Source organism: Argopecten irradians, chromosome 3, assembly GCF_041381155.1.
Source record: "Argopecten irradians isolate NY chromosome 3, Ai_NY, whole genome shotgun sequence".
Classification (NCBI taxonomy): Eukaryota; Metazoa; Mollusca; class Bivalvia; order Pectinida; family Pectinidae; genus Argopecten; species Argopecten irradians.
In genome coordinates, this window is record NC_091136.1 from 4630506 (window position 1) to 4652641 (window position 22136).

Sequence of the window (22136 nt, forward strand, 5' to 3'; positions counted from 1 at the left end):
AAGAACCGCATTCAGCGGTAAAAATTGTTAGGTAAAAAGACAAAAATTCTATATTTTATCTTTGCTAATGAACTAATTAAAAAACACATGATTTTATGATAAAAAAAAAATCAACATATTCAATTATTTGCATATTATATTGATTTGGTTAAATCTTAATCTGATATTAAACATTAAATTATGAATCATAGTTAATAAGATAAAATTACAAGTTATTAATTTCTAGCAAGACATTATACAATTTGTTTCATTATATGAAAATACTGCAGACATATGATATTTCATTACCATTTGTCTCATCTGTTATCACCGACTGAATTATGCTGCATATTACCACAAACTAGTCTGGCACATTCGGTGTTCTGTGCATATTTATGTTAAAATCAGTCGAGCGTGATTAATGAGTTTGTCTACCTTACTCAGTATGCCATGTTTATATTATAGATAACTCTTTTTATCACGATCGTAATGCATAATGCTGTCCAGACGATGTCCCTAATGTAATACTGTATATTAACAGTTTTCTGGATAAACATTCTGCTTATTGCAATGGGAATAATTCATGTACCACGACACCCGAATGCCGATAACTTTTGTACGGTACTATTATCTCCAGTGGTGATGTAACATAAATATTTGTAATCTCACTGCTGAAATGATGTTAGCATGGGATATCATCTTTTGACATCGTTCCATCACCAATAGAAACAATAGTCCTGCATAAACGTTAACGGGTATCGCATAGTTCGTGAATTAGTCCCATTGTTGCACATTGCAATGTTAACACCGTGTTTATATAGGGAAAATATATTAATATTTTTTGTCGTCGCCCAAGACAATGTCTTTTTTACTGTTAATCATTATTTGTTATCTCTGAAATCATATGGTTTTGATTTCTCAATTATGAAAAGTTGCAGTTTTGACCTATTGCATACTACTTAGTGAAAAGGTATCGAGGATCAAATCACATGACCTTAACCGTCATCCAAGGTCAATTGTATAGGCTAAAATTTTTGATTACGTTTCCTTATTAGAAAGGAGGTTTAGTGACCTTGATATTGTAATATAGAAGGATGAAAGACAATAATTAAGGTTGTTCAGATGAATGACCTTGACCTTCATAAAGGTCTCGATGGCTAAATATACTAAATTTTCATTAAGGAAGAGTTGATAAAAGAGAGACAACTGTTGATTAAAGCTTTATACTATTATATTAAACTGAAGCTATTAATTGTGTATAATATTTCATCTTAATAAATGTAGGAGTGCTCTGGTTAATGTAAATTAATATTACTCGTATAACATGGGCCAAATGGCTAAGTTTTTCAGCTTTTACGTTCATTAAGAAGCATGTGGGTTAGCCATGTCCTATAAGTTTAAGTTTGTTCTTTTAATCTGTTTTAGTTTTATGAATGAAAAGAGCTTTCCAAATCACAGACAGCTTGCACCTTAAAATAAACGGATTAAAGTAGAAATAAATTAATCTCTGCTCAATCTCTGCTCAAATGTTTTAAACCAAGATTTAATGTCATAAAGGCTAGTAGCCAAACAAGAAAGAATTTAAACTTTTTGTACCATATAAACTTTTGAATTAATGCCATATTATTTATTCTTTTCTTTCTGAATCATTTTAAAGTACATTTTTTCTAAGGAATTTTGGAAGGAAAACTTACAATTTGCTTGTCTTTTCTACAAAGTCTCACAATATGAGAGTGCTGCCATCAATACTTATCTAAAAAAAATTGAGACAATAAATATCACATTCTATAAATATCACATTCTAATATATAATTAAATGATTTCATATGCGATCTGTACCAAGTTACTATTAAACAACTTTCATTTTATGAAAGTCTCACAATATGAGAGTGCTGCCATCAATGCTAATCTAAAAAATTTGAGACAATAAATATCACATTCTAATATATAACTAAATGATTTCATATGCGATCTGTACCAAGTTACTATTAAACAACTTTCATTTTATGAAAACTGGTCTCTGTTCCACAAAGGACGTTCCAATGAAGATATGAAAAGAAGCATGTTAAGTTTTCACTTAAAATTTCTATTTCACCTATTTGAAGTGTTTAAACTTTTTGATATGCTACCACTGATGATTTGTCTTATAGTCACAGTAGCTGAGTGGTCAAGAGGTTTGACATTTTACCACCAGCCAAGTGCATCTTTAGGATCAAAGTACTGACCAACGGTCATTAAGAATTTTTGTAGGAACTCGTATTTCCTCTAACCACCAATATCTGCCGTAGCTTAAGATTATAATAGGACTTAAAACACTAGCAAACTTGCTATGAGAGGTGTCTTCAAACAGGGCGTCGATGGAAGATCATTAAAATGCTGATGAATTAGTCTTGTGAATAAAACTGTATAAAAGACAGGGATAGGCGAGTGAATTACAGTATACATTCGTCACCTCGTGGCTTAGCTGTCCGCTCGCATACACAATCTATAATTAATCAATATGGCGTCTAGACCCCTCTTCTCCCTTCGACCCTCCCTCCATCCTTGGTCGTGGTGATTGGTCGGCGTATTATTGGCCGTTGAGGCCAGCTGATATGCGAGTCTATCTCTGATCTTGTGAGGCCGTTGTGGCCACGATGCCGAGCTCCCCAGGGGATTACGAACGAGAGTCATGTTCACCCTGTCTGGCCAGAAGAACGGATGGACACAGCAAAAAATGACTGAAGATTTGTAATGGTAACAGCCAATTTTGTCAATGTCACAGTGTGATATTGGAAGGAACTGTCCATTTATATCTTTCTAACGCAACGACCAACTCCGAGAAGTAGTACAACATATGATTTATTTTGGATGACAATATTTTTTTTTTTTATTTCTTCATTATGTTTTTATTTCCCTCTGGGGTATCATTTTAGAGACCAACGATTTTTTTATGTGTCTACAAAAGCTACAATCAAATATGACTGTTAACTAACCTTTGTTCGAATCCCTGAACTTTCGACCAGGGTAAAATCTCATACTGACATGGAAGCCCTGCCGTCACTCAACATCTATTAAAAAAAAAAAATCCGGAACAGAAGGGAAAAAAATGCATAATGCATTATATAGCAATAAGGTCAATAAGTCTCAATAAGCCTTTCTGTGAATGAATGCCAAGCCAAATGTTACTTCTGTCATCATTACGAAAAAAACATCTTTCAAAAATCATTTTAGAAACTCAATCACGACCACAGTAATAAATGTCTGCATGAACCACTCTCGAGGGCTGGCTGTTTTATTACAGGATTCATTTCAATCTTCTTGTCAATGGTCTTGTAAATATTGGTCTGACATATGGATATAATTGGGAGAGAAGTTTTCTGCCTTTCATACCTTTATAACGGGTTGTGATGGCCGCCGTACTCTCAAGAGTGTGTTAGTCAGGCAATGGCCAAACACCCCGCGTCCTACGCGATTGTTCTTTTACATGCTATACCACGGCCGTATTTAAAACCCAACTGTATGATCATTTCAAATCATATCTACAGTCAACAGCCACTTCATTTAAAAACTATGAAAAACATCACTGAATGACAGTACATTACATGCATACTTCTTGATCAAAATTTAACAAATCCAGAAGTTTTTTAGCAAGCATAAATGAAAATGAGAGATAAATATATAGCTCTGTATTAAAGTTTCCTTGGACACTGAAAAACTGGGTGTTATTTTTCCAGTGTAAGCGAGATACAGAATTCTTGCACTGTCGTTTTCTGCCTTAATGGAGCCCTAAGAGTTGTGTTCAAGACTTTTTTCTGTATCTGTGGTCAGTCTTGGAGCCATAAGGCTTTATCTGGCCTTGTGGTCAGTCTTTGAGCCCTTAGGCTTTATCTGGCCTTGTGGTCAGTCTTTGAGCCCTTAGGCTTTATTTGGTCCTGTCGTTTCAGACCTCTGAGGCTTTATCTAGCAACTTAGTTCCCTACCTCGGAGGCTGTGTGGTATTTTATTGGGCCTCCTGTTATAATATCACAGTGACACGTTTGGACCATTAACTAGAGATTAGGATGTCGGACTGGTCAATGAGACGAAGCATCTACCTGATCTACCTATAAACCTTTCCTGTTAATGTCAGATTCTAACCAATAAAGCATTTTATGGTGATCTGCAGCCTGCTGTATAGCCCTGCTTCACCACTTAATTGATTCAAGGTATACAGCCACTACCACCTTCACTCACCAAATCTGACGGAATCCGTGCAAAACGGAAACATTTTGACGTAAAATTTACAAAAGTAAAGCGCTGTTCTTGGTAACATATTGTCATTCACGGTGATTGATTTTATGCGATTGATGAAGCTAAATTTGCTGGTGCAGACATATCGATTGGGTCGTATCAGATTATCTCTTCCTTACTTGTTGAGTATTATGTGTAGCACGTATCTGTATTGATGAATTTATTTGGCTATATAATTGTATTTATGAACAGGTAACTTAATCAATACCTGTGGAATGCCGTCGTCCAATCAGACTTTGTTGCCTATACCCCCAAACCCCCGGGGCATACATACATCACTATTTGACAACCATAGTAATTTTAAACATGATTTCACTACCGAGACTCATTGCAACCCAGACATGGAAGTAAATGTCTTTTTGATTTGCTGAGAAGAAAACGTCATAAAGTATTTGGAATTGTCACCTGGAAAAATCTACCAACATGTAGCTATCACTGTCATCGGTCAGAGCATTTCTACAGATGTTTCCTCCCAGCAAATACAAGTTTCATTTAGACATTATTTTATTAGTTTAACATCCTATGAACAGTCTGGGACATTTAGGGGCATGACAGTTAAGATAGGATACCCGGAGACAAAACCACCAACCAGCAGTCATTGCAGTCTCTGGCAACTGCCCCACATGGAAATAAAGCTGTGATGCTGAGTTTGAGGGCTTGTGGTAATACATTTACACATATTGGCCATTTGGTCACAGTAGCCCATTCTCTTTGGCCAATCAGAGTCATGTTCTTGTTCTTGCATGGGATTACTTTTAAGGTTGAAAAGTCAAGGACACAGATAAATTATTTTTTAATGGAAAAACTAAAGTTGTAGTTAGCAGTCACTTCTGTGGCATTCTTGATAAAAAATGCCACCTTCAAAAATAACCTTAAATTTGTTTTTAAAACATTTAGAAATAAAATATCAAATTTAAAAGTTAAAAAATGTATACCATTGTTGTGAGAGATTGAGATTCAGACTCTAGACGTCAATTGATGATGAATTAAAAAGCTATCAAATGTTGGGCCGACTTACTCACACATCTGGCTATGACCTAGACAGTGTCCCAGCCAATGGCCATGGCTGTGTTGCTAAGGTTTACCTGTGAGCTACCTGACGTTCTGTAGTATCAGCAGATTGTAGATACAATATATGGTCTATCGGCTGATCGAGTCTGCAGGCCAGACAGAATCGATTTCTGAATAATTTATAATTGAAATTGCTTGCTTAGTAGGTGTCAAAATACAGAAAAATGGTGTTTGTAATTCATACATTTAAAAGCTTTGGCAGTTTCTAGTTGTTTTATGTAGGGCAGAAGATAAGTTAGTTTAGAACTCTGGAATAAAGTTCCCTTGTGCACAATGTCAAACACCAGAGATTTTGCAAAAATAAGTTATATTTTTCCTGAATTTATTGAATTTATTTTTCATTTTTTTGTATTTATTTATTTTTTTTTACTATATTTTATCGTCAGTTTTAACTTGCAGTTCCTGTTACAAAATGTTCATTGAAGAACATTTAGCAGGAAGTGATAATTAGGAGTCACGCCGAGTTCTAAATAACAAAGCTCGTGGTTATTTTGACGTGTTTATTGGTGAGGAATCGGATATGATCCCTGAACTATCCCTCCCGAACTGCTGCGTACTTTATTGATAGGCAATGGGAAACCGGCACCACTTTTCATAGAATGACATCAGTGCTATTTATAACTTAAAGTGTTTGTTGTTGTCGTGGAGATGGTGTGTAGGCCAGTCCCGTGTGGCAGCAGCGATTGTATTGGAGCCTCGAACAGCGTAATGAACGTTTTGTGATACATTACTGCCTGCCAGTGCCGAATAGTGTAATTGATAAATTGACACATGAAATTGGCCTGATGAAAAAGATGGCTACGTTCTGCTACAATTGGACGGGTAGCCCTCTAGACCATAAAATAGAGTCTGCACTATTGATAGAGAAAGTGCTTTCTTTCTTTGCTATTGTGTAGTCCTCTTGGATTTCAAGGACTTCATTCCTTTGTATCTGAAGTGATATTTTTTTCAAAAAAATTGAGGGAAGGAGTGTTAGATATTCATCCAATGTATATAGTATTGTCAGCTGTCTAGGAATCAAGTGAGAAATAAGAAAAAAATCTTGGGACATTTTTATCATATTTTTTTTTAGCAAGCCAAGAAAATTCAAATAAGGAATAATAAAAAGAATAAAATAGAAGTGGTGTGGGTGGAACTGTGGCTGAAACACAATTTTGACAGGAATAATTTTACTAAAAAAAAACGCTATTGCTGTTTTCAAGCATGAGGTACTTTTTCTTTTCCTATCTGAGTATATTGAGGCCTTTGCCATTTTAGTCTGGGCGACAGCTGTGGAGAGATTGGGTCAGATCGTGGTGGCGTATGTGGAGTAATGGACCTTATTACTACTCATTAGTCAGGCCTGTGTAAAGCAATCGCTCAACAATTACCAACATATTGATGAAGCCATGCCTGTTCTCCTGTCAATCCTGGCTGAGGTCACTAGGCCAGAGTCCACTTATAAAAAGCTTGGAATTTCACATCTTGTAATATGAAACGTAAGCTGGTTTCACATAAATTTTGACATTAAACTTCAGCTTATAAGTCAATGTGAATAGGGATCATTGAATATGTAATTGTGTCCAGGGAGATAACTGACTGAAAAGATTTACAAATACATATATTTTGATGGCATTTATAAAGCTATATGAATTATATAAGAACCAGTACCACTCCCCCCCCCCCCCTCCCAAGCTGTTAATGGCTCAAAAAATACCAAAAGTTCACAATTGATAATCCATAAATTTATTGATTAACAGCCTGTTTATATATGTAGTGAGGTTGGTACTGTATCTGTTTTAGAGTTATCTGATGCATACATAATGATGATAATAGGTGCACCGATGTAAAGTATTCAAGGAGGGGGGGGGATACCACAGACTGCTTTAACTTGCAAAAGTAAGGGGCACTGCCTCAATAAAACCTGGGTCGTATGGTTGGTAGGGCTACAAAAGGGGCTGAAGGGGCTATAGGGTGTCTTAGAACTAATAAGACCTGTGTCAGCAACTGGAAGCAGTTTTAGGGGAGCGAAAGCTTTGACAGCTGGTGAGGCTTCAGTTATGATGCTAGGAAAGCAACTGATGGATTGAGCCTAACTACACTACCACAGAGACCTAGTTCTCTTGCCAGCTTGATGTTTATCGATCAACTGCTTTCCTCTGAACATTATTTAATTAGGTCAACCTTGGTCAATGTCCTGGTCAAGTCTAGTCTTCCCTAGTGGACAAAGGTCAGTTGAGGCTATAATCTAGTTGTCTGTTAGACAGAGGTCAACTAGGGATAATGTCTGGTCCTTTCTGTTGGTCAAAGGTCAGCAGAGGCCATCATAATCAAGTTGTCTTTGCAGAAAGGTCAACTGGGGATACTCTCTGGTTTATTCTACAGGGCAAAGGTCAGTTTAGAAATTTCTACAGGTCATAGAGGTCAGCTAAGGTCAGTTTGGTTAATATAGAACATAAGGTCAACTGAGACTGCAGTCAGGTCATTTCTTCAGTTCAAAGGTCATCTGAAATCATGGTTGATCAAACATTAGGTACCTTGCATAACAGAACTAGACATAATGGCCACTTCATGGAAATGTTGATAAGACATTTTATGCATGCAGAGATTGTCTGGAAAGCTATACCAACTGGATAGAAATCTGGCACATATAGACTAATAACCGAAGAGTTGACTAAAACATGGTATCAAATACATATAAAAACCTGGCATAAGTTGACTAAAATCTTGGCATAGTATTAAGAGTGCATGCATATATTGACTAGAGATTGGGCATAAGTTGACAAGAGACCATAAAATGACTAGGAGTTATTGCATAGGTTATCTAGAAGCTTGGCATAAATTGACTTGAGATCTGGCATAAAATGATTGGGGACATGGCATAGTTAAACTAGAGATCTGGCATAAGTTAACCAGACATTTATTTGATAAGGTGACTAGACGTACATGTGTATACATTAGACTGAAGTGCTTACCTCAGCATAAATTGACTTAATACATGGCATAAGTTAGAATCTTTGCATAAATTGATTGGACATGGCATAGTTAAACTAGAGATCTGGCATAAGTTAACCAGACATTTATTTGATAAGGTGACTAGACGTACATGTGTATACATTAGACTGAAGTGCTTACCTCAGCATAAATTGACTTAATACATGGCATAAGTTAGAATCTTTGCATAAATTGATTGGACATGGCATAGTTAAACTAGAGATCTGGCATAAGTTAACCAGACATTTATTTGATAAGGTGACTAGACGTACATGTGTATACATTAGACTGAAGTGCTTACCTCAGCATAAATTGACTTAATACATGGCATAAGTTAGAATCTTTGCATAAATTGATTGGACATGGCATAGTTAAACTAGAGATCTGGCATAAGTTAACCAGACATTTATTTGATAAGGTGACTAGACGTACATGTGTATACATTAGACTGAAGTGCTTACCTTAGCATAAATTGACTTAATACATGGCATAAGTTAGAATCTTTGCATAAATTGATTGGACATGGCATAGTTAAACTAGAGATCTGGCATAAGTTAACCAGACATTTATTTGATAAGGTGACTAGACGTACATGTGTATACATTAGTCTGAAGTGCTTACCTCGGCATAAATTGACTTAAGACATGGCATAAGTTAGAATCTTTGCATAAATTGATTGGAAACATGGCATAGTTAAACTAGAGATCTGGCATAAGTTAACCAGACATTTATTTGATAAGGTGAGTAGACGTACATGTGTATACATTAGACTGAAGTGCTTACCTCGGCCTAGTTTCCAGCCGTCTATGATCAATACACACCTGTATAGTCTGGTACGCCAGGAGTATTCATGTGTGTCCTTTCTGTCACTCAGGTAGCTTGTCTGGAACACCTAATCAACGCTTGATCGCACTGTCTGAACCGTCGGCCTTAAAGCCCAACAAATACCTACCATTGACATTTCATAAGCACCTTCCACTTAACCTGCCAATCATTGACATTTCAGAATCGGATATGAAAATGATTTAACATTGAAATATGTTTTGATGATCAGTTGATGTGTAAGTATTGGTTGAATTTTTTTACTTTACGTACCCCAGCAAATTATTCCAAAAAGAATCGTGGAAGCAGGCCCTATTGTAAGGGCTACAGCAGCTCCTGTCAGACTTCATAAATGACAAAAACGGTATTGCTTATTTCTGTTTCAGTAATAAGCCACAAAAATTTATTCACATCATTATCAAATAGTCTATAAAAGGAATTAAACATTTTGGAGAAAATAATTGATAGTGAAATTTAATTGCAATATTAGAGTAGTTTGTCCTATTGGTTTGTGTTTCACTGTAAATCGTAATTCAACACATTTCTGTCTACAGTATCTAATCTCTTAAATCTTCTTTGAATTTACCTCTTAGTTAGAATTTATTACTTTAATAGTCCATGAAAACTTTTAACAGTTTAAGAGATCCAGATTTTAGTAGAAGTACCAGATCTTGCAACTGATTGGCTATCTCGGTCAGAGGCTGCTCTCTCATTGGTGGAAATTGTATGAATGATAAAGATTTCCGTATCATTATGAAGATAACAAAGTTGTTGATCCCAGTCTTATCAGAACTTCTGTGATAACCTTTGACCTTGTATCCTCGTTAGTTTAGGCGTGACATTTATCAACTGTACGTGCTGATCAGGAAGTCATGGTGGGTTGCTGTTATCAAAATTTGGTAATAGCTAAAAAGGAAATAGGAAATAAATCTAATAGAAAGTTTTTGTCATGAAAGATGATAACTAAAATTGGAGAGCCTTGCTCAACCCCATTGAAAATTTGAAAAAAAAAATTTAAAAAAAATCCATTTAATTCAAGAAAATGAAAAAATTAACTTCTCTTTGGTAATCAGCATTTCTCAAATCCATCCAGTTGTTTTGAAATTTATCTATTATTAAGATAAATTAGTTATCTTTAGATTGGAAAAATAAAATAAAATAGAAGAAATCATTCAGAAGTCGGCAATACAATTGCTTTTGGACCTTTTGTATGTATTAATTATGATACAATTATTTTTAAAAGTTTAATATATACTACATATAATATAGTATGTATTTCACATATATATTGATATGATGAAGAAGAAAATAATGGGGAATTTTATACCAAAACTTTTGTTGGATCTCTGAAAGATCTGCCTTGGATCTGATGTGAAACGTAATGTTCCTTGACGAGTGTTTAGGATACCAGACGGCAGCCTGCACCAGATGTGTACAATATAAGTTTTGTGCACATTTGCATGAGTCATTACTCTATGACATAAGCATATATATATATATAGATGTCAACTGTAGTTAAAATTCAAATGTGATAACGGAAATCTTAAGTGTATTGCTTGAAATCTATATCTAGATATTTTTCTACTGGAGAAATTCACATTTACAAGAATCATGAAATATTGAATTTTCATAACATGACAGTGACGTGCATTTTGATTTAAAAACACTTCTGATTACATTTTTTTATTATTAAATTATCAAAATATTCTAGATTGAGTGATTAATTACTAATACTGAATTAAAAAAATCCTTTTCTGTGAAGGTCTTCTTTGAAAAAAAAAAAAAAAAAAAAAAATACTTTCACTTAAGTGATATTTCATTTGCTGTTATTGAGTGTTTTCAGCATAAAGCTGTTTGAATGACATTTTCTGTATCCAGTGAATACCTAAGTAAATATATCCTGGTCAAGTGCCATTGACGTTTAAAGTGTCTGACGATTGCCTCTCTCAGACACCTCGGATCAATGGCAGTATTAAAGTTATCACTAGAGTCTGCGGCCAATTTTTCAAAGAATTTCAAAATCGCCTTTCATTCGAATTCTTAGACTTAAGGAGCATATGGAATTAAAAAGCAGACAATCAGAACTGAAGGACAAAGTTCTTTGTTCCTACACTGTGTGAGGTTAGTCTTTTTAATTGTATCACCTGATTCATTATCTGGAGACCAAATGTGTCAAAAGTATATCTGCCATTTATAAAGTTTCTTTTCGAATCGGTTGGAAAAAAAGTTGTTTTTATGAATTATATGCTCCAAAACAACATGATTTCGAACTATAGTGAACAGAATATTCTTTTAACAAATTCCGGTTATAACTTCATCATTTCCAATCCCTCATCAGTGTTGAGGTTTCTGTAAAATGTTATATCTGTATAACAAATTATGCTGCTAAAAAAAAAATTTGTTGGTCCCCAGACATTGGTTATAATCGCGTGATTCACTGCGAGAAATTGATGGTGGAGATTGACCACAAAACAATCGATTAGTTCGATATTTCTTTACTCACACATATTGGAACTTTTTCATGTCGTAGAAAATCGTAAATTGATGAATGGTTTAAAAATGAAAGAATTTCTGTCTTGTTGTTGTCTCTGGCATGCTCCATGCGCATGACGATCTATTCTTGGTTTCGGGCCGCCATATCAATCGTGTCGTGGCTGCCGACAGGTACTTCATCACGTGTTTGTCATGATGATATCGTAGACCACAGTGGCTAAATAAAATAGATATGTAGTTATAAACAGGTTTGTATAGCCCTGTCTGGCCATCTGATGAGCACCGCAGAATAATTCATGAATCTCGGTATTGTGTTATGACAGGAGGCCCAGACGAGTTAGACACATAGGTATTAATTCATATAGGCAATGATCGATATAACAATAACAATCGAGGAATATATTACATATAATGATGCAAAATATACTTTTGGAATTACGGGATATGTAATTATGAAGTTAGATGAGATTGCGGAAGAAAAAATACAAAATGAATCGGCCGTTGACATTGGATTGATCTCTACGGTCCATTAGTGTGTCTGCGATGATGTCACACATTTATAGAATCGTGACAGGGTTTGACTTATCATAACAAACATTTTTTCAATTTTGGTCATGGATTTCTTGCTTTTGAATATTTTGTATCTAATTTAAAATTTAAGTTAGGTAAGGAGCAAAAAATGTCAACTTAGAGAGAGAAAGAAAAAAATTGCAAATTTTACTTTTTTGAATTATTGCTTCTGTACAAGAGTCATCTGTGAAATAGACAAAAAGTAAACACGACACCATACAATTTAAAATATAATCCAGCTGTCACGAAGTAATATTCTTGAATAACTTAACCACACAATGATTGTCTGATGTCCCACGGGTGTCCTTAGCAAGTACACACATACAAGTATAGACTGTCGATAATGAGAGTAGTTACCTATATGCTAATACATAAACGTCTACTATTCAACAAACTGTTCAGACTTGGTAGCTTAATGCATCCGAGTTCTTCAGTTCAGCATTTCTAAATCTGAATTAATTCTCAAATTTTTTCAATATTGTCTTAGATCATAATCAAATGGATGTTAGCAAAAACAGCCGTATTTGATTAGAAAGTTGTGAAGGCCTTGTTTGTTCCGTTTTTTCACTAAGAGTGAAGCTGATTGTGTGCTGACTATGGCCTTGAGGTGAGTCGCGTTATTGAACTTGTATAATACCATGGGACTTTGCCAGACAGCGAAAGTTTATCGAGTAGAAATTTTTAATTTTCAAATTCTGGCTTTTATGTTACGCATCCGATGTTTGTTGTAGATAAGTTATGTAGACAGTGGTTAATTTATGGTCGGATTTGTGTTAATTTGTTTGTGATGTGTGACGGGTAAATTATCCTACGTAGCCCCACACTGTGTGACCCAGACACTGCGTAAACGTGTTAAAAAATGTCAGTATTATGTCGTCTGTCCATCAGCTCGATCAATTCAGAGTTTGATTGATTTGCTTATGTCTCGACAACTACCGATAACTCAACACTTCGCCGGTGGAACATTGAAACTCGAGACCTCCTCACAGGTGAGATACAGGTACGCATTTTTAGAGTTACGGGGAACTTTTATTGAACAGGTAGCTGGAGTTTTGGTGTGGACAGGTGTTTATCTTTATGATTTAATAGATGGTAACCGCCCACATTTCAGCAGTGTTGTCGTGATCGGTCAGGTGTGACTGTCTGGTTTGTGAAACCTGTATGAGCTGATAGAGAGATCCTGGCCATGCAGTTTTGGACAACGGTCAGAGTTGGGTAGGGGCATTAGTAATCATAGGGTCTAGGTGATTTATTGTCAAGTTCGTTTGCTTGATCATTAAAAGTTAAATGTTCGTCACATTTGTGATACTATACCTGTAGGCCAGACATAGACAAGGAATAAAAGCAAATCTAGGTAATATTGTTTTCAATAGCATTATACAGTACAGGGCGGTTAGACATTTCAGCGTTACCTAATTCATTGTTAGGAATATCCTTGGTTAAATGTAAAAGTTTTTTTTTTTTTTTTGGGGGGGGGGGGGGGATCTAGTGATTAAAGTTCAAATGATTGAAGTGAAGTTTTGCACGAGTTGAAATGTTTTATTTTCAGTAAGAAATATTAATAAATAATCAGTATAGAAACTGACAATGATAGTGAATCGGAGTAATTCCTGTGTTACTATTTCTAGATCAAGTTTAATCTACGTCAAATCAGCTACCCATGTTACGTTATCAAACAGCATTATGTGATCTGCCCGCGGTATGATTGGTGTATATTGATGGAAGCTAGGGGTTTTCCACGCGATAGAGGCCTTTATTTGGCCATCTACTCGTAACGAGGTTACCGTAGCGTAAGGATAGCTGATTGAGCAGACATGATGGATCGAGTTAAGAATAATGTTTTTTGATGTGTCCAAATTTTGATGTAGCTGATGTGACATAGACGATATATTAAATAATGGGCTGACTAAATCAAGCGATTGCAATCCAAGTCCAGCCATTCCAGCTTCGGCACCTCGGCTAAATCTACACATTATACCGTCCCCAGCACGGGGCTGTTTTTACTTGTGTAAACCGTTAGAGCTCTAGGGATTTCCGGTCTAGACTTGCAAACGTAATGGAACTCTCTCTCCGCCAAATTTCTCGTCTAATTACGAGGCTAAAACTTGCTGATGCGTCCGATGTGGCGATCAATTTGTGTATTATTTTGACATGCATTAATTTGACGACTCCTTTTACAAGCCACTTATGGGGTTTCTGGGAAATGTTAGTCTTATAGTATCTCATATTACAAATATTTGGAAATAAGATTAATTATTGTAAGCAGACAATCGGACAACAACATTGTTCACCTCTTGGTTTTAAGATATTTTACGACTTGTACCTTGTCTCGTGTGTCTCTAAGTGGTTAAAAGTGTATATTAGGTTACATTCAGCTTCATGATGTTGGAAAATTACGAATAATTTCCATCCACACCACTTTGAAGATAGAGAGTACTAATCACTATATACCCAGCATGCTATATCCCTAGAATGTATTAAGTTGCTCTTTTTACTTTTCATCCAATTGAATATGAAATTTTGTTAGAGTTGTGTCCCTTATTGTGGAAGAGCGATTTTGGCATGAAAGATGTTGTTACAAATTCTTGATAATGGAGAAAACGTGCATGTGAGTTATTTTGTAACACATTAGCTGATCAGATACAATTGTATGTATATGAGTGTTGGTGGGGATAAACCCAGGGCTTAACAGCTCTTTTAAGTTTTAACATGTATATTATACTTAGTCAGGAATGGAGCGAACATATCTTAAAGCAGTAACTGTAGCATTCCACTGACATTTGTGGTTTTCGATAATATTGCTGATGTGACATATCCAATTTTGTACCCACAGCAATTAAATAGAGGGTGGTTTGTGTTATAATGTTGCCTATATTGAGGCCAAAGATGTTGTTTCTTTTCCCAATATTTCTATAGAGATGGGTGTTAATGTCTTGTAGACATTTCAAGATCTGTTATTGTGTTACCATGTTTGTCTTAGAGTTCTGTCCCCCATTTTGTATGGAGGTAGAGGTATTTATATCTTCCTGTCATTTCTAGTTTTCACATTATATATTATAGTAATTACAATGTTTCCGCTGACAGAGGATCATGTTATCGAACATTGGTTAAGTTTGTCTATTTCAAGTTTTTATCTTCCAGCCAGACGAATGACTCGATCATATTCAGCATATGGTCTGTTGATGGCCATTTTCGTGTCATTATGAACAATGATATTTACTGTTTTAACCAAATCAAGTTCTGCAGAATCCCAGAGCTCTCCTAATATACAGGATTAATAGCTAAGAAAATTTTATCAAGTGCCATAGTGTATAAGATCACTGGCCACAGTCTGAAGTCGTATCCCCGAAGGCGCCGTTGACATTTACCATAACCGGCGAGCTACACTCTCATCATTGAATTAAAATCACACAATGTCCAAACATCAAGATGTATCATCATTTGGTAATAAATTTGTCGAGACAGACTTGAGAAGAGTTCAAGCATTTATAGTGCTTTGGTTACTAGAATTCTGTAGAGATATAAGGATTTTAGTTAACATGTAACTAGTCACATCGTAAAACAAGACTTTACCATGCAGGCTAAGGGGAGATAACTCTAGTACTTTTACAACATTCTTCTTCACATAAATCTGACACCTGACTTACACTCTTGTTACACAACAAAAAGGAAATAAATAAATAAATAAAATTTAACATTTCATGGAAAAGTAGAGGATATATCGGTTATTTTTTCTAAAGAGTTCTTAAGAAGATAAGTGATGAAGAAATGACTGTCTTATGACTTGACATGACTCAAACTTTTACAAAAGTCATTTACCTGGCAAAACATGCATGTAGCTTATCCCATCGCACCACATCAGCATCATTTAAAAAAAAAAAGACAATTCAATGGCACGGTGGACCCAATATCCTAACTTATTTTTTCATTTTTGACCGCTGTATCAGAACTATGTTTTAACTTATTTTGAATCATCATCCATATCAACTCACATTGATTATTAACTTTGGTTGATATTTGTCTCTTTCTAGGAAGTACAAATTTTCCAAATGAAGATAGACTCTGTTAATGAATGGGACATGCTGAATTTTTCGCGTTGATCACCAAGAAGTTCAATTAGGATCCAAATTACAACGTGAGTAACCTTTAATATACTATAAAAAATAAACATAATTACTTACTGGTAATTTTTATGTGGTTGGTTGCCATGGTTTCTGTGGAAGCTATTAGCACCTTTAAAAATGAGTGGGATATGGCAGACAAATACTGTACCACAACCAGGCTCATTGTAATGTTAAACAGAAGAGGCTGGTATAGTGAGAGATAGCTGAAAACTAATCCCAAAACACACAAAAACTGAAGGACAAAACACTGGTGATAACGCATTATCTTTGATTTCATTATTAAGGCTTTTGATTTTCAGTTTTAAATGTTTCAAAGGAATGTATTTTCATAAATGATGCATATAGAACATAAAATAATGTGAATTAAAACTCCCGGAATGTTTTACTGGTGTTTACTACCAATATATGAGGTTTCTAGTTTTTGTATTGTGAATTTATCTGAAATAGCAGATGTCAGAACACACATTAAAAGAGACATCTTGCCAACAAAATGGCCCTAGACTGACAAATTATGCTGAGAAAATCTTCCAATGACTAGAGCTGGAACCACAATTAAGTAATATGCCACTTAAGGAAAGAGCTGCGTAGACTGTGCTAATGTTAAGGAGGTTTACCGCCTTCGGCTAGAGAATCAGCTCCCCAAATCACCGACACATCGATGGTAGCCAGCAAAGTACTCGTACTAACGAGGTGCCCTGATCCTGGGTCTGATCGTATGCCAGGTTTGACCAAGTCCGGCCCTGATCATGGATGCGAGGTGATAAAACAACGTCTGGGCACTAGAAGGAAAAGAGCTTTTGTCCAGTCAGACGTTGGGAGACAATAATTGAGTTAGGCTATAATGGGGGCCCAAGTCCAGTGTCAGCCACGACAGAGGCTAAAAGTTGAGAATTAGTCGCAGTACTGGCCAAAGTTGTGTAAATTTGTATTATATAAGCTTTGTGAGTCAGAAGGCAATTCATTGCTCTGTCTAGACAGAGGCTGTCACATGAAAACCTTCGTCATTCATTCACCAACAACTTCTGATAGGATTTTAATACCTCCAGGCTTGAAGAGTTACCTACTGCTATCGCCCGGTAACCAGCAGAGTTGTCGCAGCAAGGTTCGCCAATGTTCTGTAAAGGAAATGGGGAATTAGCAATAGAACGGCAGACACTGAACGTGTTTTCTGTTCTTAGATCTCCGGACCATAGATTAATGGGTATTCTCAGGCAGACGACCTCAAAGTATTGGCTAGAATGGCTGATATTCTGTGATTAATTAAAATATCTGTTTGTGCCATTCTTCAACAGGATGCATTATAGCGATAACATATCTAAACATAATTGCCATTCTCCTCTGTTTCATGGCAAAATTGACTTATGATGTATTGGTTTTATCTTGGCATCACCAGACAGCTATACAAGGGAGGGTTTGATTTTCTTTTCTTTTTTTTCTTTTTTTTTAAATCTTGTTGAGCTGGCGTGGGTCCTGGGTCATACCCATAGAGCCAGGCTTCTGACCAGATCTATTCTGCCCCAGACGGTTCATGACATCTACCAAAGTAGCTAGTCCAGGCCGTTCCACAGATAAGTCACATTTGTCACTACCCGTGGCTCATGTTTAAATTTCAACATAGCTTTGAATGGTTTCTGCTGTCATATATTGGAGACAATGTTTTGTCTGTTTTATGAATTTCTCCATTCAGCAATGGTGTAATATCTTTTTGTCAGTTATAGAATTTAGTTTGACAAGTGAGCTTATGATTGGTCTCCAGCTGATGATCTCGGCATTCAAGGTCTAAAATCAGTTGTCATCCATCCGCATTGGTATAACTTTGGTTGTTGGTGTGTCTTTGACACCTATCTTTTATTGGTGTCTCTGTGACACCTACACTTTATTGGTGTCTCTGTGACACCTATCTTTTATTGGTGTCTCCTTGATTCTAGTTTTCATATACTTCAGGCTGTATGTTTCTCCAAGACACCAGGTAATCGTCTTCTCAGCATTGTCACCTCAGTTTACCGTCTCGTGTACCTTGGCGTTTGGCATATCTTGAGAACATCCGACTTTGTATGACTATTTTTGTGACCTTGACATTTGTCCTCATATGATCTCCCGTAGTTGTCTCCCTTACAATCTCACTCGTTGTTTGCTATTTTGCTAGAAAATAGTAGTCATTTTGAATATCTTTCCTTTTGGTCTTAGAATATATTTAACTGAGTTGAACCTAAAAAGTATCCCTGACTATCAGAATATGTTGCTACTGGCAGTGTAAGCTACTTGTCTTAGCTTTGTATCATCCAAACTGCCTTTGAGCATATCTTTTCCCCCAAACCCCTGGTCAGTTCAGTAGTGTCCATGCTGATTTTGTGGCTATCCATCAGTGTCCTGAGATATTGACCACTTAGTAATCAAATCTAACCTAGTGGCTGCCTGACTACCAGCTCTGACCAGTAATGGAGTTTCAGACTGGCTAGCCTGTTGTTAATGGTTACCAAGGCATCACTATAGTAGAATGTAAAAAAAAAATATCTGTCATATTACAGATATTTATTAACTTCTGTGATTTTGTTTCTTAATAAAATTTTAGCAGCTCATTATCCTTTGCTCATTTCTGTGATTATCGTTCTATAATGATAGAATTTAGAAAAAAAGTATCGGTCATCATTTTTGTGCTTAATTTGGTTAGTTTTGTTGAAAGTGTCCTGATTCAGACCATATTTCTTTTGATTAAAACATCTTTTTTTTATGACTGAACAAAAAGATGCTTTTGAAGTCAATCATTTGTAAAAATCACGATCAAGAACAAAATTCTACAAACAATCTTGATGTTTGTCAGAGTGTTGTGTAAGGTAGGCAATTTGTGCTGGGTGGTAGTTATGGTAACAGTAACCGGTGGGCAGACGCCGTACGTCAGACAGGACGACAGGCCGCACTAATTTGGCCGAGTTTATCACCACATCCATGAATCAAGATAGATGACATGAAATTAGACGGTATTGCTCATAATCACTGTCTGTGTCAGAGTAACTCTTGGTTGTGATGTCTGTGTCACGATAACTCTTGAATGTGATGACCAGATATGTGAAGGGCAGACGGCGATGAAAAAGATCACTGCCTGCCATTTCTGATTATAGTTTTTTCGTAATCATAAAATAGGGTTTAATCATGACGGTTATTATAAACCTGTGGTTATGTTAGGGACGATATTAAGTACGGGGCGTGTTGCGTAGACATCAAGATAATCACGATCCTCATAAACTGTTTTTACGAATGATAAAGGTGCTATTGATGAAATATCTATCATAATAATTATCTCGAGGTTCAGAATAATGAGGTATAAAATATAAAATCTCGAATAATGAATTGGTCTCTTGCACATTTGTTGAACTAATTATCAAGCATTGCCACTATGCGACACTTACGAGCCATTATTATACTTTGCGAAAGACTTTACGAAGGTGAATAATTCAATATGAGAAGGATATAAAAGGCTTGTCACCTCATGATCAGACTGAGAGGAGATTAAATCAGAAATTAAAATGAATTTGTAACAAACCACCTAGACAGCTATCACGATAACGATTCACTCGTTACCAATTTCATCCAAGACTTTGTCTCCCATGATTGTTTCTCTTATGCTGGTGTAAGTGGAGTTGATACTCCTACAAACATTTTCTGGTACCCCAAACGTCTATTCTGTTTTTGCATATTACAGAGTTATCTGCCCTTGAAACTAGGTATTTATTGTGACGTTATGTTTTTGCCAGCGTAACTTCAAACTCTTCGGAGAAACCACATGCATTTCGCTCGAAGAAATAATGACGTCATAATGGATACCTACACACAAGGGAGATAACTCTATGATATGCAAATACAAAATAGGAGAGTTGTACTTTACCGTAGTTTTTTCCGAGTTTTTTTGTTAGTAATGCTACTTTTGAAAAAGAAAAAAAGAAAATGTCAGTTGTGCCTTACAAAACTAACAGACTCCTGAGAATAGATGCATTCCTATATTTATAGATTATGGCTGAAAATGGTTAGACAGAAATTCACTAGCAGGCAATGGGTTGATTTTATATACATTTCATTTAAATTAGTCGCTTTACAGACGCAGACAGGTAATTGGGTTACACTAGTGTGATGAAAAAACGCTACTGTCCAGGGAAATGTGACACGAGTTTTCTACGGAAAGCTAATTTCATTGAGGTATTTCCTTATTTCATATCACGACCATTAATATAGGGTTAAGGGGGTTCATATCAAATTTGGTCGTTGTGCGAGACTGATATCGCGGCAAGTCTGATTCAATAGCTCCGTATAAGACAACTATAAATGAAATATGGTCGAAAAAATAATAATACTTTGTGACGGCGTGTGTCAGTATATGATATCAGCATTCTGTTGGTCTGTAAAATCAACTTAACTTAAGACCAATTTTATAACGTAATAATGTCGTCTGTACATACACATGGTAACTTTATGTGTTGGCTTGGCTGATATGGCAATAATTTTTATTGATGAATATAGTTAGACATCTTGTGCCGATCATTCAGTGAGATATCTGTACACATAGCTATCTTAGTGTTACAATCAAATCTTGCAGGAGAAGGAAAAATGTTTTGACATGTGCGGGACATACTCAATAGTCTTTTCCTAGTGCGTTTTATCGGCATGGCTTCACGCATTGTCACAGTTAAAAAAGGCAAATTATTTGTGAAGGCTTTCATGACAACAGTATTTTTGTCAACTTGACCATCAGAGTTGCACCACCTTATTTCTTCTATTAATTTAGTAGTTGGGGACATGCTGAAGTATTGGCTAAATCAGGAGGGGGGTTGCTTGTTCACTTTATCACCCTCAGAGCAAAAGATTGTATGATTGTACGTATTACCAAAATAAAAGGCAAGGAAAAGGAACTGGTAAGCTATAGGTAGAAATCACTTAAAGACTCGTAGAGAAAAAGTAGCAACAAATATATTCAGTCAATGTCATTTATCTTCTCAGGACTGAAACTGGTACGTTGACTTAAGTTTGAATATTTCACATTTTGAACACTTGATCTTTATGGCCAAGAAATTGAGGAAATCCTGTACTAAATATGAACAAACATCATCACATTCTGCCCATAAGTCTATCATCTGATTGTGAATCTGCCACATTAGGTCTAACTAGCTGCCTAGGTCGTTGACCTGTACACCTGATTTCACATCGATAAGACAATCAGCTCCAGGATACTGATGGTCCAGGTATGAATCCCTGATTTTATCATAAGACAGCACAGACAAATTGTCTTCTATCTACGACTTGATGGTCTTCTGCACTGGCTACAAACTGCTATTAGGACTTCTGCTGTATTACATACATGGTTTGACAAACGCTCTTATCAGTGTAAGAGCTGGAATAGATACTGAAATAACTAAATGGGGAATAAAATACAACTTGGTCATCTCTTTGTTTGTTTGAATTTTATGGCCCATCCATCGACTACCAAGGTCATTTAGGGCCAAACTACAGGTCAATTTCATTGGTCATCTCGGTCCAGTGGACTCAAAGGTTAGTGGTAGAATGTCAGACACCTTAACCACTGAGCTAATAAACACAGATAGACTAATAACCTGAATAATTCACTGCATCCTCTTCATTCTGGGTAGAAAATTTACTTTTACATTTCTCTGCTGATGTGTTAAGTTTGTTGTCATGATGATGTTTCTATTTCATGAAATATTTAATGCACTTTTAAAAGTGTGGAAAAAAAGAACGAGGTGTACGGATGCCAAAAAAAATCATAGTTAATCTGGTAAAATATATTTCTATATTTAAAAAGTTTTTTAGCTTTTGTAAAACCAA

General features: G+C 35.9%; 1 protein-coding gene and 1 long non-coding RNA gene across 2 annotated transcripts in view; one reads left to right on the top strand and one right to left on the bottom strand.

The window, feature by feature from the left end:
• The window catches only part of LOC138317343 (uncharacterized), a 471671-nt gene that overhangs the window by 387810 nt on the left and 61725 nt on the right, over window positions 1-22136 (bottom strand). The gene's annotated exons all lie outside the window — the stretch shown is intronic.
• The window catches only part of LOC138317341 (uncharacterized), an 82184-nt gene that overhangs the window by 18160 nt on the left and 41888 nt on the right, over window positions 1-22136 (top strand). The window contains exon 3 of the long non-coding RNA XR_011207758.1: window positions 16212-16315. This is a non-coding gene — a long non-coding RNA (uncharacterized lncRNA). The remainder of the gene's footprint in view (window positions 1-16211; window positions 16316-22136) is intronic.